This window comes from Ambystoma mexicanum, chromosome 12 (assembly GCF_040938575.1).
Source record: "Ambystoma mexicanum isolate Mex_15411 chromosome 12, UKY_AmexF1_1, whole genome shotgun sequence".
NCBI classification, from domain to species: domain Eukaryota; kingdom Metazoa; phylum Chordata; class Amphibia; order Caudata; family Ambystomatidae; genus Ambystoma; species Ambystoma mexicanum.
Genome location: NC_090936.1, coordinates 75291906 through 75309585, shown reverse-complemented (window position 1 = coordinate 75309585; position 17680 = coordinate 75291906). Strand labels below are relative to the sequence as shown.

The following is a 17680-nucleotide window of genomic DNA, read 5'->3' as shown; positions in this document are numbered from 1 at the left end:
ACTGCACATGCTCATCCGGTCTATCAGCGCATATAGTCGTCTACACTGAAACACCTGACGTACCACAACACCTGTGCCACTAGCATACAGCGACTACCAACAGAAAGAAATTCGGTATAGCTGGCTACACACCGACTCTCTCAACAATAGCACTCTATCGCAAACCACCAACAGCTCCCACCCACGTGCCTGGCCTTTGGGCTGCTTAGTCGGGCCTAGCCAGCCACCGAAGTCCTAAGCCAGCGAAAATGCACACAAGCATCTCTTAATCTAAAACTCTTAGAACTTCCAGCACTTTGACTATGCTCACCAAGGGTGTTCCAACGACAAAGAGCATTGAGGCCATATAAATGGGGAAAGAGCGCTATATAAATAACCAAATATTGTACAATGGATGGGTTGACCAACCTGAGAGGATACAATGCTCACTCAGTTCAACATTTTCCACAACAGCTTTAAAAATTGTACTCTTTTTTTTGTTTTTGTTTTGAGTGGCGCTTAAGTGAAACCTATAAGCTTGAACAATTTCACTGGAGTCCAGCTCGGAGCGAGATGACATGTGAGGATGGACACACAGCTTGTGGATGTTTGGTTATCTGCTCACTGATTGGCTGACCATGACTGACCATGGCCAGACTCCCTTTAGAGATTCCAACACAAGACCTACCCCTCTCGGCCCAAAACATATCCTCCTGGGATCTCTCTGGAGCTAGCCCTAACTAGCAGAAGCACCACCCTTTGGCTTATGAGTGTGATTTCCAGGCAATCTGCTCAGAGTTAATGGCTGTGCTACAGGCATAATATTTATTTATTTATTTATTTCATTGTTTAAAGCACGGACCCAGCTCAAAAGCCCTAGAGCGCTGTACAGAGTGTGGGTAGCCGGCATTTGGTCGGGCATCTTTTAACTGTAGCGCAGTATTGCGAGTTATGTGCGTCGGTATGTGCATCTGTTCGAATTAGTCCTAGGTCAAGAGCCAAGTTTTGAGAGAGTTGCCAAATTGGAGAATTGTTGGGGGCATGCCGAGCTGACACCTGGATCGATTTCCAGAGGGTGGGGGCATCACAAGAGAAGGATTGTTTGCAGGTCCTCCCTTTGTGGACGAATTGTGATTTAAGCCGGTTGGTCGATTTGCCGCGCGAGGAGCATGTTCCGCCAGATATGTGGAGCTTAGCTGCCAGGTACGCTGGTGTGCTACTCGTTACTGCTTTGTAGATGATACATGCAGTCTTAAACAGTATCCTGGCTTGGAAGCCAATGTAGTTTGCGTAGGATGGGGGTAATTTGGTCACATTTCTGTGCTCCCATAATAAGACGTGCTGCAGCATGGTGGGCTGCTTTTAGGGAGCCAAGTGAGCAACTGGGAGCCCTCTCATGAGAGTATTTCCCCCATCGATGTTTGAGACCACAAGGGCCTCTACTATGGTCCGGAAGTCCTGCGGCAGGATTAAGGGTTTGATTTTCGAGGGGTAGAGATTCTGAGCCAGGCTATTTGGCCTTCTTGGCTTTGTGTTTCTGGTCTGGAAGGACATGCTGTCAATGCTGAAGCCCCAGGATTTTGCTGAGTTTGAGAGTTGTGGATCAAATCCTTCTAGGCGTATATCATTGAGCCATTGTTGGACAAGTTGTTTTTTAGCGGGAGGACCGATGAGGACAAATTCAGTCTTGGATGGGTATAGTTTGAGGTAGGCAGTCGACATCCAGGACTGGATGATGGCTAGGTAATCACGAGACGAATGATGTCCTGCATGCTATTTACTCTCATGTACAACTGAGTATTGTCTGCGTATTGGTGGATGGCTATATTGGGATCTTTGAGGAGAGTGCCCCGAGGCTCCATGTAAAGGTTAAAAAGTATTGGTGAGAGGATGGAGCCTTGGGGACTCCGCAGGAGACCTGGAGTGAGTTAGAATGCATTGAGTTCCTCTAGACGGCCTGGTGTCTGCCTGAGAGGTAGGACGCAAACCAATTCAGGACTGTGCCAGAGAATCCCATCCTGTCAGCAAGGAGGGAGCGATGGTTGCGGTGGTCGACGGTGTTGAATGCAGCTGAGAGGTCAAGGACGAGGAGGCATGAGTCACCCTCATCTATAATTTAAAGAGGATCATCCACCACCTGGATGGTGGCTGTCTCCACGCTACACTTTATGTGGAACCCTGACTGATGGTCCTTTAGGAGGTAGAGATGTTTGATTATGGCGAGTAGTTGTGTAGCAACTACTTTTCTACGTTTTCCAGGTTTTTGACAATAAATGCGAGGTTTGTAATGGGCCTGTAGTTGGCCAGGTCATCTGGATCTAGGGTTGGTTATTTCAAAACTGGTCCTATGAGACCAATCTTGAGGGTGCCCAGGAACAATCCTTCTGTGGGGGAGGCATTGATGATGATGAGGAGTGCATTGAGCCCCATGATGGAGGCCGGAAGTATTTTGTCAGAGTAAGAAGTAGGTTTTCGGGAGGCAATCATTTTTAGGAGATCTCGGGCAAAGAGAGGAGAGAATTCCGTCCAGAGGGGAAGGTGTGCATGCTGGGGAGCAGGGGATTCTAATGCTGTGAGAGGTTAATAAGTGGTCTTTCCGACTTTCTATTTTTTGCTATTAAAAATGTGTTGATTGCGTCACATTTTTCCTGAGTTGCTGGTACGTCAGTGTCGGTTGAGGGTTTGGTACAATGCCTTTGTACTTCAGATGGCTTTGCTCCTTTTAGAGGCTGCCACAATGATATCTTATAATGCGCTTAATACCCAGAGGTTTCTAAGCACAGAGCCGGGATAGAACCTGTGGTGCTCCATGACGTCTTGCTTCCAAGGCGAACACGTTGTTGCCGAGCTATCGTCCCGCGACTCAACGGTGATGAAGTAGCAAGCAGCTTTGGCCTCGGTATTCAGAATCCTATGGTTTGCGCACAGAGGTTTGAGGCTGGTGAGGCCTCCCGAGTTATGTTTTTGCGCTGTTTCTCTAGAGCGCTGATTGAGCGCTTTGAAGGCTAGCTCAGGTGTGTACCATGGGACGGATGGTGTGGTCTCGGCCTGGCTGGGTTTTAGGGGGGCATGAGTGTCCACCAGTTTCATAGCAGAGTTGCTGAATAATTCCAGGAGGAATGGGGCATTCCCTGTGGTCGGGAAGCCTGCAAAGTTTGCTTGCAGCTTATTGACCGGGAAGGTTTTGAATAAGAGGCGTTGAGTGTCTTTACTAAGTCTGCCTTCGGAAACTTGACTTATATCTGATCCTTGCCCCGAAGTCCTATTAACAACCAGCATTGACAGTGCCAACAGTTTTGCACCCGGCATGGTTATCAGATGGGAATAATAGGTGCCTGTCGATGCCCGAGGGCTTAGTGCGCTCTACATATGCAAAAATAAATAAATAAATATGCCCAGTTTGCACCTGTTGCCATTTAATGGCCAGTTAGTACCACCATTATGGTGATGTCTGGCAAATGCCTACCCCATGCTGACACCAAAGCCACAACTGTTTGCCACTGCCTGTTTCTAATGCGTGCATGCCACCAGGGTCTGCTTCGGAGCACGACCCTGGCACTCATTAAATGTGGCACTTACAAATGCGAGGGATTCGTTGGGGGCGGGGGTCAGGGCATCCTCTGCACTCAGCGTTGCACGCACTGGACTGCTGCTGCTTTTTGGGGATGTCACGCGCAGGTGTGCGCCGGATCGGTCGTTCTGCGTGCACCCCTAAACTCAATGCACAATTCTGATTCTAATTCAAAAGGTTGCCTTAAGTGTTTTTTTCCTTATTACCATAACTCCCCTATTCTTATTTCAAAGGGTCCAACTCTGGGTGGCATTTGAAAACGCTGCCAGGTGTGAAGAGGTGCTGCCTTGTGCGTGTCTTTATGGTGTCATGGTTTGTGGAAGGTCCCCTGCCTCACAAGCGCTCGTGAATTTCTGGGGCGGAAGCGTGCACGTCACGCCCGGCGGGCACGCGTGAGCCCGGGTTGCAGTCACGCCAGTGTCACTCACGGCCACCGCGGGCAGCGGCGTGAAGTGAAGCCCGTGCAGCCGTCGGCGTGGGGCTGCCGCCGGCCCTCCGAGGCGGGCGGAACGGCGGGCCATTTTTCACCGGCTCCGGGAGGAAGATGTCAGCGCTCAGCTGCTGGCGCACGGCACTGCCGCGTCTTCGTGTGGCGGTGGGGGGCGCGCAGCCGCTCGAACCCCCCCCCCCAGCCATTTCTTAAAGAGCCCGTTGCAGCTCTTTTTTATTTTTTTATTGCACGCGGTGTTTCTTGGTGTGGGTGGAAGTCGCTGGGCATTATTGCCGACCAGCTGTGTAGGTATGGTTCGCACACAGCAGCGCCGGCAGTGGTATAGGGGAGACAGCCCCTCCCCCCCGCCCCCTCGTCCTCTGCCGGCCCACAGCATCCTTTATAGGGACAGCCTATCTGCCCTTATACACACCAGGGCCGGGGAGAGCCCCGAATATTATGGATTTAATGTGGCGTTAAAGGGGCAGCTTGAGGGTGCCACAATGCACGCATACATCCTGCCTGCCACTGTGCAGAACAAAAGAAAACGAACGAGCACTGCAGATGTGCACACGGTGTGTGTACACAGGCAGCACACACACAGCATTCACGGAAAGCGGGCATTCTTGCAGGATGACACCGTCGTGCCCCATCCACGGTTGGCTCCATAGGGCACAGCGCTGACCGGTGCTTACACACACACGGGCTGCCGGCAGGAGGCAAGCCCCCACTCGTGTCTGCACTGCACCGTGCTGCAGCTCAGTGCCCGAGGCGCACGAGCTGGCCCTTCTGCCACACGAGCTCGCACGCCCCTGTTATCCACAGCCTGACCAGGGCAGCACCACCTCACCCCTGCGAGCCGTGCAGCACCACAGCGCACACTGGGAAATGCGGGGCTGGGGGGCGGCTGGGGGTGAAGTTAGGGCTCGCATCTGGACCACTGGGCCCCTCACTGCCATGAAAGGATGCCCCGCTGCCAAGTCGATAACACAATATCCCCGGATAACATGCAGCACACTCCACACACACGCACCGCCACCATCATCATGACAGCTCACCTCTCCTCGGACCTCAGCCAGTCCGCCTCTCCGGGCACTGCCAGCCTCCTCCACGGATCCGGCCCATTCTCCGGGCAGGAGACGGCCCTCCTCCCACCCGGGCAGCCGCCACAGCTAGGCGTCGATGCCCCCCACCGCGTTACCAGCGACGCCGACACAATCCGCTTTCTGCCAGACACGCACAGCACCACAAAACTGCAGCCCGGCTCTTTTGTTTTCTCTCCTCTCAAAGGATGAAGTGAGCGCTCCCCCCGCGCCCCCTCCACCTCTACCAGACTCGCTGCCTCTCGTCAGACTCCGTCTCGGTCTCGCGCTCTCTCTCTCTCTCCCCCGGTGTCTCCCACTGTCTACCTCTCTGTGCGCTTTCCTTTCAGGCTGTCTGCTCCCTCCTCCCCCATAGCTCACGCCCCCCCCAACAGGGTCAACTGCATTGTCAGCCGGCGACCCAGCCCCCCTCACCTCCCCCCCCACCTACCCACCCAGTGGATGTATACAGCCAAAGAGGGCTCCTGTAGGTGACAGGCGGGCGACCTTTCTCTGTGAAATGGCGACTAGTATTTGACTTGTGCAAGAGTACACATTTCCACTCAGTTCCGTCTATGTCACAGCTGGACCGCAGCTGGGATGAGCGGGCGGTTTCCATCCTTCTTCTCAGCTTGTCCATCCGGTCGGATGATTGCACTCACCTTGGACATTGCAGTTTATATCATACTGTGTTTGTTTTGATATGCGATGCCTGTGCACACACACACACCACATTGTACACCCCAGAGGCCAACCGATGCGCTTAATATGGTTTCATAAACCATCAAACAAAAACAAAAGTGGGACTAATTATAAAATTCCTGAAAAATGTCATGGTGTTTTAAGCATAGAATATGTATTTGGCTGAACACAGGCCAACGAACCACGGGCCATTGACTGACCTGTGCAGCAAACACAGGGTCGTCAAAAGTGTTGTCTGCTTTCTATGTCCAGTGTTTACTTTGCAGAGCCTGGAGGAGCGTAGAGACCTGTGCAGCAAACACAGGGTCGGCAAAAGTGTTGTCTGCTTTCTATGTCCAGTGTTTACTTTGCAGAGCCAGGAGGAGCGTAGAGACCTGTGCAGCAAACACAGGGTCGGCAAAAGTGTTGTCTGCTTTCTATGTCCAGTGTTTACTTTGCAGAGCCAGGAAGAGCGCTGTAGAGACATCGCGAGAGCCCGCGCTCTCGCGAGATCTCGCGAGTGGACCAAGCTCCGCCCCCGCGCGTTTCGCGCGCATTACGGGACGAGCGGAGGACGCGAAGGTGCGTCCTGCATAGCCCTCCTGCTACGGGGCCCGCTCCTTACACGACTTGGACCCAGATCATCACGGCAACATTCTCTCTGCCACTTTAGGCCCGTTGGCCTTTATCTTTAATGCACAAATGTGTCTGCATGCTGCACAAAGCTGTTTAAGTGAATAAATACATCGTCACCAGATCAGAGGCTCCTGTCTTCATTGAAGGTATTATACTACATAAATTGGCGACGAGGATCACCACCAGAACCCACGGAGGAACATGAAAGGAGCAACGCCACCGCCGCCATTTCTCCAAACTCCAGGTAGGCCTGCCATTCCATGGCCACAATGGCAGCCCCTATTCACGACATATGTGGAGGCCCTAGGAGGGGCGGGGTTTTCAGCGGCTAGGCGCAGGGCCATGCTATTAAATACCCTGGGAGTGGAAGGACAGAGAATATTTGAGAGTCTCACCCCGATACCAGTGGCTGGCGACAATGACGATGTTTTTAAGGAGGCTGTCAGGAGAATCATAAAAAGGTTTGCCAGTAAAGAGAACACAGTGCTCCACCGAATACGGTTTTACACACGAAAGCAAGAAATATCTGAACCAGTTGACGATTACGTCACCAAGCTGAGGGAATTGGCGGCGCTGTGTAACTTTGGCAACAACGCAGAGAGTCTCATTTGTGACATGTTGGTCGTCCACACCAACAGCCGGAAGGTCCAAGATAAGTTTATTGTCGAAAAAGAACTGCAGTTGGAGAAAGCGATTGAGATCGCCAGGGCAGTCGAAGAAACGGCAGGAAGACGTAAGGAGCTCACACGGGCCCAGAGTTCGGCAGAAATACAGGCAGTGGGTTACCATGCAAGAAAAGAGAGGATGGCCGCTGACACGAAAGAAGGGAGAGGGAACAGAAAAGAACCCCTAAAGTGTCACAGGTGCACCAGCACGAAACACCTGGCGTTTGACAGGGAGTGCCCAGCCAGAGACAAGGAGTGCTCCATTTGCAAACGCATTGGCCATTTCTCCATCGTGTGTCGGTGGAGGAACAAGAAAGTCTCCAGCATCAATGCGGATCGCAATCCGGAGAAAGAGTCATCCTCCGAAGATGAAGGGAGACCCACTGTCATCATGGTTAACAGCACAAGAGCGAGGAGAGAGAAGCCCCACTGCGTGCTCAAGATTGATGGAATAGAAACTAGGGTCATGGCAGATTCAGGGTCCGATCTAACGATCCTTCCCCTTCGCACGTACAAGGACATGGTGGGAAAGGAAAAGGTGCAAGTGCTCACAACGAAGCACAAACCTACGGTGTTTGGAGGGGCGTCAGTCGAACTACTAGGATACATCCAAGCCAAAGTGGAATTCAAAGGAAGGGGAACCACGACCAGGGTCTATTTCAGTCACGAAGGCCCAGCAGTGCTAGGGTGGGACGACCAGGACAAGCTGAAGATCAGACTGGATCCCAGCACTGAAGAACAAGTCCTGTCAGTCAGGGTGACGAGAGGACCCGTGGTCAAAAGCGACTACCCAACACTTTTCTCTGAGGAGCCGGGACACATCAGGGGTTTTCTCCACAAGATAATACTCAAAAGGAATGCCGTCCCTGTAAAGCACCGAGTGAGGCCAGTACCTGCCACGGCAAGGGCTACCCTTAGAAGTCAGCCGGAAAAGATGAAAATGGAGGGCGTTATAGAAAAAATCGAAGCATCAGAATGGCTGAGCCCCGTCGTGCTCATAAAGAAACTCCAATCACAGGAACTCAGGGTATGCATAGACTTACGCAGCTTAAACTTGGAAGTCATCACCGATAACTACCCCCTTCCAAGCATAAATGAACTCATTCTGTTAATGAAAGAAGCCAGGATATTTTCGAAACTGGACATGAGGAATGCATACCACCAAATACAGCTACATGATGAATCGAAACCCCTCACGGCATTCATCACTCCATTTGGCACATACCAATTTACCAAGATGCCATTCGGGTTGTCATCGGCAGCGTCGGCGTTCCAACGCATGATGGACGTCTTGCTGAAGAAAGTTAAAAATGTAGTGTACTTCCAGGACGACATCCTTGTGTATGCGGAAGATGAGCAGACGCACAACGCCACGTTGAGAATTGTCTTAAACAAGCTACAAGAAGCTGGGGTGCGGTTACGCTATGAGAAATGTCTGTTCAGAGTGAAAGAAGTTGAATACTTAGGATATAAGATTTCAGAAAAAGGGATCAGTCCCAAACAGAATCTCATGCAAGCAATCATTAAAGCACCGGAACCAGTCAGCAAAGAGGAAGTAAGGTCATTTCTGGGACTGGCTGAGTACTATGCGAAGTTCATACCGAAGTTTTCCGAAACCACGGCACCCCTTCGAGAAGTACTCAAAAAGGGCTCGGAATTTGTGTGGCAAGAACCCCAAAAGACAGCGATGGTGAAGATAAAACAGCATATCGTAGAAGCACCATACCTCCAACCGTTCAATCCCGCGTGGGAAACGGTTGTCACCACCGACGCCAGTGCCTATGGGCTGGGAGCAGTGCTCACACAAAAGAAAGGCAACACCGACCATGTAGTGGCCTTTGCATCGAAGGCATTATCAGAGGCGGAACAGAACTATTCCACCATTGAAAAAGAAATGTTGGCCTGCGCATGGGCGGTGGAGCATTTCAGGACATATGTATGGGGCACCAAATTCAAGTTGGTAACTGACCATAAGCCCCTGATCCATATGCTTAGCCCGGGAGGCACAAAAGTATCCACGCCCAGATTGGCACGCATCGCGGCCAAGCTGCAAGAGTACACGTTTGAGATCCAGCATATTTCAGGCTGGAAAAATTCACAAGCCGACTGCATGTCGAGACTGCCGGAGGGTAAGGATAAAGCCACCACTTTCCTCCACGGAGAATGCATAGTGGCATCGATTACGGATGTGAGAGCGCCAGAGTACCTGGAACTCAGTGAGAGACACTGGGAAGAGGAAGATGGAAAAGACCTCACCATGGCCATGATCCGCAAATGGACAAAGGAAGGTTGGCCGAGTGAAAAGGCGTTACCCGAGGGCATGAGACCCTACTGGAAGGTGTCTATAGGATGAACTATCGGAAACGGAGGGAATAATCATGAAGTCAGACCAGATTATTCCTCCCACAGGTATGAGAAAAATCATCCTAGGTAGAGCCCACGCGGGCCACTTGGGAAACACCATGACCCGTCGCAGAGTGAGAGAGGCCTACTGGTGGCCATCCATGGACCAGGAAATTCGATCCATGATAGAATGTTGCCATGAATGCCTCAACAGTGACAAGAGACTCAAGGTTCGCCAAGCACCCCTAATACCCACAGAAACTCCAGAAGAGGTGTGGTCAAAGGTCGGCATTGACTTCATAGGACCTTTGGAAGCAATGGCACCGGAACACAGGTACGGCGTAGTACTGGTTGACTACCTATCCAAGTGGGTGGAGGCCGCGTTCGTCCCGAACATAACTACGGCAACTGTTATAGAAGTACTTACAGAAATTTTTCAGAGGGAAGGCCTTCCCAAGGAAGTAGTCACTGACAATGGGGTGCAACTAGTCTCGAAAGACATGGAGGAGTTCTTAAAAAGAAACAACATAAAACAAAAGAAAGCGGCCCTGTATCACCCACAAGCAAATGGACTTGTCGAAATGGCCAACAGGTTCATAAAAGGCGCCATCCAATTGGCGACAGCTTCGGGCATGGACCCGCTCAAAACCACCAAGGAGGCCATAGCAGCCCACAGACTCACACCAAATGGGATCACCCAAATATCCCCGTTCAAATTGTTGAGAGGGAGGAGTGCTGCATCCACGCTGATCCCACCATGGTTGTCGAAAATACGTGAGGATGATGCGGTGGACATGGCGGAAGTAGTCTGGAGAATTGAAAGTGACAAGGCACGCATGAAATCATGGAGCGATCGAAGAAGAAGAACCAAGCAGATGTCAGACATCGGAGAGGGAGACTTGGTCAAAATCCAGTTACCGAAGAAGGATCAAAGCACAGGGTCTCGGTTTAGCCGACCCATCAGAGTGATCCACAAAGGGGCAAACCACATCCGCACGGAAGATGGGCGAGCGTGGAATTTAGAAAGAGTAGCATTATACCAGAAGAATCGAGGAAGAGCAAAGACCCCAGAGAGACCACCAGCGGAAACCGAAAGGGATTTTGGAGCAGGCGAAGAAAGAGAACCAGAAAGAGACGACAGAGAGAGGGGTGAAACAGAAGTTGAACCGGAACCATTGGGTGAAGATCCTGATCAGGAGCAACAAGAGAATTTCACCCAGACTGTTGATCGTCCCAGAAGGGAACACAGAAGACCGGTGAGATATAATGACTATGTTTTACAATGAGTTTGATGTGCGTTGAAAAGGGGAGATGTGTAGAGACATCGCGAGAGCCCGCGCTCTCGCGAGATCTCGCGAGTGGACCAAGCTCCGCCCCCGCGCGCTTCGCGCGCATTACGGGATGAGCAGAGGACGCGAAGGTGCGTCCTGCATAGCCCTCCTGCTACGGGGCCCGCTCCTTACACGACTTGGACCCAGATCATCACGGCAACATTCTCTCTGCCACTTTAGGCCCGTTGGCCTTTATCTTTAATGCACAAATGTGTCTGCATGCTGCACAAAGCTGTTTAAGTGAATAAATACATCGTCACCAGATCAGAGGCTCCTGTCTTCATTGAAGGTATTATACTACAAGCGCAGTGACCTGTGCAGCAAACACAGGGTCCGCAAACGTGTTGTCTGCTTTCTATGTCCAGTGTTTACTTTGCAGAGCCAGGAAGAGTGCAGTGAGGGTAAACGGGCAAGGAGAGCATGGGGCGCGGTGGCAGAGTGGAGTTAAGGGGCATTGGACACAGTGAGCTGCGTCTTGGGGCGAAGGGCATGGTGGCGGTGCCTCCCCTCCAATTCAGAGCATTGATAAGAAGGGGATGGAAGGTATGTGGGGTGAAACCCCTTTATAGGCATACAGAGCGCAGGAGCCAGGGGCCATGGGGAACGAAGGAGAGTGATTCGGTGGGCGTCATTCGGTCGGCGGGATTCAATTGGCGGGGAATTCGGGGAGGCGTGCTCTAGACGAAGCACATGTATCCAGAAAAATGCATACGGTTCAGCCATATGTAAACATGCAATGCCGCAGGAGAGCCTTATGGGTATCTTCAACTCCACAAAAATCTGAAAAACTCCTAAATTAAGATATAAGAAATTATAGACATCCGTACATTTCAATGTGTTTCAAGCATGACGTCCAGTTGTATAGCCTAAGACTAAGTCAGTACAATAGACATAGAAACTGCTGATATTCTAGCGGCAATTAGAGACGGCAGCAATTATTCTATCTCCTCCTCACACCCGATTTCCCCCAGGCTGCTGACCAGCATTCATCCTTTATCATCATAGAAGAGCTCCGATAAGGTACTAGATTCAGACTCTATCCTAAAAGTGGTTCATTTGACTGTTTTGCAGAAGCTTGTCAAGGAGAGGAGTGCACCATCTCCAAATCTTGAGGACAATGTCTAACCATATTCCTCACCATTGACAATGCGGGCTGATGGAAATTGTAGTACAAAACATCTGGAGAGCCAAAGATTGCAGATCCCTGCCCTGCAGTGTTTATCCTTAGGTCTCCCTGCATGCATGCCTTGAGTGGATCTATTACTAATCCAAGTGGCTACTCTGACTTATCATACAGAAGTCAGAAGCATTCTGTCTGGCGCCTGACACAACCATTGACTACTAACGTTTATCATGGAAGACATTTACTGCCAACATTTTCTGCATGGAAGTGTTTTGACAACCAAGAAAAATTAAACACATTTCTGTGTTTTAGACATTTTAATTTGTATTCTGTTTAATGTTCTTTTTACACATAAATACAACTTCAACATAGGTTTCCTGTCATGAATTGTGTCACCCGTACTTCGATTTCAGACTGTTACAGTACATCAACTGGCATTCTGGTTCTACCATATGCTCATTTCACTGGCACTTTCTCATGCTCCACTTCCCAGTCACCAGCTCTCCTTTGCTAACCTGTCTCCGCTGCACTCCTTTCAATGCACTGCTCTCTCCAGAATACGCCTTGAAGATGAGTCATTGTGGTGATAGCTGGTGATAAAGCAAGTCATTTTAAGGAGGCCCACAGGGTTCCATCAGTACGTAGCACAATGTCAGCCACACAAGCAGAAAATCTGGAACCACTATTGTGGGGTTTAAAGGTAGCCCCAAGACAAAATGAAACTGCGTTTGGCTTACTGGGGCCTAAAAATGCAGAAATACTGTCCTGGAATGTTAAAGCATGCTTTTTAACTGGCAGACTGAAAGGCCAGCATGGACATTTCAACACTGCCAAAAAATCCAACAGTGTTGTCAGAAATAGAAAAAACAAACTATGTGGGGCCCGCATTTGATGCAAAGAACCAAAATTGTAGGCCTACCTTTAGAACATTATCAAAAAAATTGAAAGGCACTTTTCACAAAAAGAAAGCTGCTCTGGAAAAATAGAAATTAACTCATTCTGCCTCTTGGAAAAATGAAGTCAATTGCATCTGGGCCAGAAAGGAACTGTTTACCAGTGGAACTCCAGTGTCTGTCTGTGCCCATTTAATCTAAAGTATCATTTAAAGTTGGACATTGATGGCATGATGCGATATATTAAAGCAGACCCATGTGTGAAGGAATTGCAACATTCAAAAATACCAATGCTAGCCCAAAATGATATTTTCCTGTGCCGGACTAAATGGTTAATGAGGTTAGCAGATGACCCTGTTAAAACAAAAGGCAGCCCTTAATGGGTTAATCCTTGAAAATAAAATCCAAATGATGGTCTCTGCTCAGAAATAACAATAACAGATCCCCGAGGGATTTCCCATGATAATGGAGGTGAAGCAATCCTCTCTGCTCTTAAAGATAAGAAACAAATTATCCATTAGATCAGGGAGAAAGACTGTAAATGACTTTTCTTGCAAAAAATGTGCCAACAAAGGAAGCAAATGGCCAAATTACTTGTGAAGTTTGTTATACTATTCTGTGGATATAATATTATGCGTATCAGTAGATTGCCATAGGTTACACAGAGGATCATACTTTGTCTATTATCTCGGGAATCATAAATCACAGAATAATCATCCTTAAAGAAGTATCATTAAAAAGCTCATGAACGGACCGTCTGATTAGATCATTCCTCTAAAAATTGGGAAGTTAGAAGCTGAAATGTGATGCTAGCTTCCCACAAAATGTCACAAAGAGGATATTTTTGGAGATAGTTTAGAGAATTATTTAACTGTTTGTAAAATTTGGTGACAATTACCGTTATCATTTTTGAGTCATTCACGAAAAACTTTAATTCAAACCTGTAAACTCGTGCCGATACGGGACTCATTTCATTAAGTCTGGCATGATCAGACAAATCCCAAAATATATATCATAGGATGCTTATTTGTAAATTAAAGGTGTTTGCAATGTTATAGTTTTTTCAGTGATATTTAAAACTATGAAACTGCTATCCCAGATGGGTGGAGTCATACATTCATAGGGATGATACCTATTAACTAAAGGAACCAATGATTGCAATGGGGGTGGACAATATATGTCCAATCCAAATCACTATCAAATGAGCTGGTACCGGATCATTTATATAATTTTGGGAGTGGTTAAAGATTTATAAGGGGAAGCAAATGGGAATCAAGGAACGTTGTCCGATATGATCTGAGTGGAACTATTGGAGAATCAAGATTGCCTGGGAGGTGGTAAAACAGGGTTAGCCAGAAGCTGGCACCCGTACCCAGAGATGCAAATCCATGGGGATTAATGCTGGAGGTATCAATAATTGAACCTGGAGAGGGCATTTGACCAGATACCTGTCCTTTCCCTATGAGATGATCCAGGCTTTTTCCTGAGCATGAAACCCAGAGAGATTCTATGTAAGTAAACCTGTCCATCCAACACAAGTTTTGTGGGAATCTGTTTGATTTAATATCTTCCATTATTGATTGGGTGGATAGACCAAGTAGATCCCTAGCATTTTCTTACCAAGTAATCATTTAATGAATCCCCCTATATCCAATGGACACAGGGTGATTTTGTTGCAATTCAAAATCAACATCATTGCTTCCAGTGTGGATACAAATATAGCTGTTGTAGTTATTAGGTACTCCTATTTCTTTTTGCCTAAGCTGGGATTTATCCTATTTGCTACAAGGTATTCTCATGGACCAGGGACTGCATTGACAGCTTTAATAGCATGAACTGAAGGAATATATGCTTACTAATATAATATCTCATTTTGTTGCAGTGTATTATACTAGAGGAGATAAATTAGACCACATTTAAAAAATAAAAAAAAATTGTGGCCACTCCCCCTTTTTACCCAGTAAGCACCATAAAACTAACGATCACGCAACACCACTGCACGCGCACCAAGAAGTGCACCTCAAGTGCTGTTAGGCTGTTGGGTTGTGGGGTGTGGGTGTGAAGTGTCCCAACCCTAAAAAGGTGACTGGCTTGCTAGTATACGAGTGAGTAACCCAACTGTCTTCTATATTTGTTTGCTTCATGATAATTAATTGCAGGTGGTAACTATGCGTATTACTGCTGTTGGCCATTTGGCTAGTTTTATTCAAGGTGGAGTGTAATTTAAATTGAAAGAGGCATTGCCAGCTATATTCTGTGGAGCATAATCTGAGCTCCGGAAGTGGATTCAGCATGCTGGCAATTTTGAAAAAGTATCAATTTCCAAGTACTGCCAAACTGGCTTGTAAACAGCAAACAGGTGTTATCAAGATAAAAAAAAACATTAATAAAGGAAAAAGATGAATGATAACAATAATAAGCTGAATACTGAGGGTGTGTCATTGGCGGTGATTGAAGCACTTTCGGACAAACGTGGTGAGCCACAGATGGCCCAAGACAAAATTGCATCTTATTTGAAACCAGTAAACAATCATATTATTGAATTGGGAATGGGGGAGGCTGAGGTACATGCCCCAGCGGAAGCAAATTGTAAGGGCGACATGATGGAACCGGAGTCCATAGAGAATAACTCATTGTTGAATATGGTTCTGAATCTAACAAATATTGCTGGCATGGGGAGTGAACAAAGATTAAATGTATCCCACTGTAACAATAACGGACCACCACCACAGTTTGTTATGTAATGGCTTAATTTGTATAGAGACATAGACAAGAAAGGGTCCCAATTTGTGGTTACTTCACCCTCATGGGATTTTAGTCTATAAATGGCTTGAGGTTGTAGCCGGCAGGATTCTCTTACTCGTTAGACCATGGGTAGGCCCACCAGTCTCTGTCCTTTCTCTCTCGCGTTCTGTCAATCTGAAAGTGGAAAACACACACACACTATCAGCGTCCCCCCATTCCCCTTTATCCCATCTGGGTCACGAGTCCACCAATCAGCACCCTCTATGTAGGGACATTCCTCAATTGTGTTCATTCGCTGTGCCCTGCCCCAGTCAATGGCACCGATTGTAGCCTCTTGTTTGTGCATACCCCGGTCGTGTATGGCATAGACCGGGACCCATCATTACTGCAGTGGTATCCGGTAGACTTCCAGAAGGGACCCCTGATGACTTGGTAAGGATGTGTTCTCGACCGTGTCGTTTCACAGATTGTTGATTTGCTCCGCTTTTGCATTGCGGAGCGAGCCACATTATATGGTGTACGGTCAGCGACTCTCTGTTTTCTAAAGAGACTGGCAGATGCCTTAAGTCCCCAGGTAGGTGGGAAGAGAGTCGAAGAGACAGTGTAGCTGACATTGGTATCCGCTGCTGTTGTCATACTGGGCTGCTTCTCACACCCACTTTTCCACATCAGCTGATATCATGCCACTAATATTGAAAAAAAAAAACCTGATTGAACTGAAATAATGGATAGGGTGTTTGCGTCTTCCCCAATAATGGGAAATTCTTCTTTTCCCTCCGCAGCTACCTCGGGTGAGGATCTGAGGAGTGAACCTGAATACTTTATGTAGCTCTATCTTTAAGGAACAACAAATTATGAAAGAGGAATTTACCAAATTGGGGGATGTGATTCTGAATGTAGACAAACCTCTAAGGGCAACTATGGAGATCCAATTTAACAGGTTAAATAGAGCCCCAGTGGATATTGGTCAGGCAAATGGAACTACCTTTGACAGTATAGATTCTTTATTTATGTGGCATGATACATATGTGTCACCCATGCCTGTTCTGGAAAATAGGCCTAAGGTAGACCAATGTAAGCTGACTACAATTGGTAAAGTTGGCGAAAAACAGAGGGAGCATACAAAGAGAAATAAAACAAAACACATATATGATAACGTTAAAAGAGCTTCATTATCCTTGGCCGAAACCACCAGAAACGAAGTCAGTTGTGTGAAGTCGAAAGAAAAATGTCACTTGATTGATGAGGTAACAGGTCTTAAGTCTGATATGGACCCCAAAAATAAAGGCAAAGGTTGGACAGAAGAGGGATCTGAAAAATAATCATGGCCACAATAGTGGAGCATTAGAAGCATGGCTATTGACGAAAGAGTCGTAACAGAAACAGATGTATAAGGTCAAAGCTCTGGATAGGGGGAGTGAATGATAATGAGAGTGTGAGTGATTATGTTGAAGACATAGAGGGGAGTGAAGCTCTGTATTGCAATGATGCGCAAGATAAGAGCTACTCAGATGTAAAACGAAAAAGGGATATTAGTACCCCTGGAATAAAAGATATTCTGAGCGCTAAGCAACACTGTTAAAAAAGATACAAAATGTGGATATGTATGCTTCCTCCAACAGCCCATTTTTAAATGTGACAACTGCCTTGGAATTGATCCATCAATTATCAGATTTGCAGGCGGTTTCCTCACAGGAGATCCAATTAGTGGAAGTCCCAAGATCGACGGGTAACCTGAATTGGGCTATACTTCATATGTTGTCCCCCATTGTTTGTGAGTGTATATTATTATATACAGAGAGAGATGGGATATGAGTTCACAAGAATGGAAAATAAGATGGCTAGGGTGGGGGGGGATTAACCAATTGCCGCTGAAGGGATTCAATCAAGTGTGGGGATATTGACCATCAAGGTGCTGGTTCATAAAATTACTGAAGTACTAAAAGTAGTGGAGGTCCAAACTGGTAATTCCGTGATAGGCTCTACAAAAGGTGATTGCGAGGATGTTGATTGACAAAAATCTGGAGCTGACTAGGAATTAAGAATTTTTTGGAACTCCAGAGGTTTTTATTCTTTTGTGTCACGTAAGGAGGGGATGGATATATTAGAAATTGTAGAGATATTTGCCATCCAGGAGACCTGCCTGTGTCAAGACTTTTATTTGGATGGTTATTGAATATTACAAAGAAATGTCACATATT

At 47.7% G+C, this 17680-nt stretch overlaps 1 protein-coding gene across 10 annotated transcripts in view; it reads right to left on the bottom strand.

The window, feature by feature from the left end:
- Window positions 1-17680, bottom strand: part of MAGI2 (membrane associated guanylate kinase, WW and PDZ domain containing 2) — a 3248720-nt gene that overhangs the window by 2140904 nt on the left and 1090136 nt on the right. The window contains exon 1 of one of the 10 annotated variants that reach the window (XM_069628033.1): window positions 5039-5391. The exons of the other annotated variants lie outside the window; for them this stretch is intronic. The gene's annotated coding sequence lies outside the window, so the exon portion shown is untranslated. Of the gene's footprint in view, window positions 1-5038; window positions 5392-17680 lie in introns of those variants that run through there. 10 annotated transcript variants of the gene reach the window in all.